The sequence below is a fragment of the Argentina anserina genome, chromosome 1 (assembly GCF_933775445.1).
Source record: "Argentina anserina chromosome 1, drPotAnse1.1, whole genome shotgun sequence".
Taxonomy (NCBI): Eukaryota; Viridiplantae; Streptophyta; class Magnoliopsida; order Rosales; family Rosaceae; genus Argentina; species Argentina anserina.
Genome location: NC_065872.1, coordinates 24,593,759 through 24,596,258, shown reverse-complemented (window position 1 = coordinate 24,596,258; position 2,500 = coordinate 24,593,759).

Sequence of the window (2,500 nt, the reverse complement as noted above, 5' to 3'; positions counted from 1 at the left end):
CAGTCCCCCGGCCTGCTTATTACTCGCGCATTGAACTGAGTTCATCGACACCGACACCTTCCTCCCCTCGCCGCATTTGTTTATGTCGCAAATCGAGTGCCGAAGCACTCTGCATTGCGCCGCGGCACCCGATTTGCTACTACTCGAGCATTGAGGTGAGTGTATTTCGGCCACCGGCATCTCTTTCCCCCCCTTCGCCGCGCTCGCTTTTCACAAACGGAGCTTCCGAGAGCTTTGCATCGCCCCCGACACCCGATCTGCTTATTACTGCAAGCATTGAAGAGGGTTCATCGATACCGGCACCTTCCCCCCGCTCGGCGCTTTCGAAATACATCTACTTGCGCGTACTAGTGGGTTCCGACACCGGCACCTTCCCCCCCTCGCCACCCTCGCTTTTCACAAATCGAATGCCGAAGCACTTTGCATCGCGCCCAGTCCCCCGGCCTGCTTATTACTCGTGCATTGAACTGAGTTCATCGACACCGACACCTTCCTCCCCTCACAGCATTTGTTTATGTCGCAAATCGAGTGCCGAAGCACAATTTCTCGATACCGACGGGCTCCTATCCCTCCCTTTGATTGATCTGAGCGGTTACTGACATCGTTTCAGTGGACTAGAGGCAACACCGATCCCACATGACCCCCCCTTCGTGTTGTTCATCACCCCCCCAGCTGGGCGAAGAACACCTCCTAAATCCCTCTTAAATCCGTTTTTAATTGCTTATAATTGTTTGTTAGGGACATTCGAGGCAGCAAATATCGTATATAAGCAATTGGGGGAAGGGGGAGGGACTACTGGGGGCAGGGGAGGCGGTCTCTGCAAGGGGGTCATTTTGCAGAGAACCACTACTCCCCTATAGAGCATATTGGAGAAAACTGGGAAGGGCAGGGGGAAACATGGGATTTCCGAGGAGGGGCAAACGCCATAACTAATTGTACATTTGGTATAAAATCGAGATTTTTTGCAGGGACACTCAGAATAATGTCAGGCACCTTGTGGAAAAAGGCCAGATTTAATTTCGACCCAGAAGTATTTGTTTTTATTTTCCAAAAGGGGCAGAATGTCGAAAATCGAAAATGACAAACCGCTTGATGTTTCGGACTGCTACCACTTGCAAAATTTCCTTAAAATAGAGACTTATTTATGGTCAAATTATAGTGCGGGCAAAGTTGAACAGAATGCGGCCTTGACATGGCATTTGCACTCTAGGCAAGGCCATGTCGCGTTCTTGGCTTTGGAAATTTCCAACTCCGTTTCACTTGTAAAAGTGTATATATTTTATGGTTCAGAACTGTAAGCAATGATTTTAGAGAAATTTAGAAGTTGATTTCAGGTCATTTGGATGAGTTTTCGATTTGATATGATATTTCTCGTTTCTGAGATGTAGAAAATCAAAATAAACTGAAAACTCGACCAAATGACGATATGTCAATCTTAAAATGTCCTAAAAATCGTCCCCTATAGGTTTGCAACATAAAATGCAGGGGGATATTTGAAATAAAATTGAGTTTTCGAGGTTTGGCATTCGTTGGCATGCTAGCGTGCAGCCATATTAGCCTCGCCAGGCAGGGGAATTAGCCTCGCCAGGCAGGGGAATTAGCCTCGCCAGGCGTGTTGTCTCCGTGTTGTCCGTGTGTTGTCTCCGTGTTGTCTGTGTGTTGTCTCACACGCTATTAGCCTCGCCAGGCGGGGAGATTAGCCTCGCCAGGCGGGGAGATTAGCCTCGCCAGGCAGGGATATTAGCCTCGCTAGGCATGGATATTAGCCTCGCTAGCCCATTCTGCCTGCATTCCTGCGGGCATATTAGCCTCGCTAGGCAGGGATATTAGCCTCGCTAGCCCATTCTGCCTGCATTCCTGCGGGCATATTAGCCTCGCTAGCCCATTCTGCCTGCATTCCTGCGGGCATATTAGCCTCGCTAGGCAGGGATATTAGCCTCGCTAGCCAATTCAGCCTGCATTCCTGCATGGATATTAGCCTCGCCAGGCAGGAATACTAGCCTCGCTAGCCCATTCAGCCTTCATTCCTGCAGGCAAATTAGCCTCGCCAGGCAGGGATATTAGCCTCGCCAAGGCATATGGTATGCCTTTCAAGGCCGAGCAAGTGCCATGCCGAGCAAGGCAAGGCAGCAAGGCCAGGCAAGCCAAAGCACAAGGCAAGGACAAGCAAGGGCAGTGTCAAGCAAGCAAGGCCAGGCAAGCCACAACGAGGGCAGTGCCAGGAAAGGGAAAGACGAGGCCGGGCAAGGCCAAGCAAGGGCAAGGCAGGGGCAACAAATGCCAATGGAAGGCAAGGCGATGCCGATGCCGAGCAAGGCAAGGGCAAGCAAGGGCAAGGCAGCGGCAACCAAGGGCAAGGCAGCGGCAACCAAGGCCAAGGCAGGGGCAACCGAGGGCAAGGCAGGGGCAACAAATGCCAATGCAAGGCAAGGCGATGCCAATGCGGAGCAAGGCAAGGCCAGGCCAGGCCAAGCAAGGGCAAGGCAGCGGCAACCAAGGC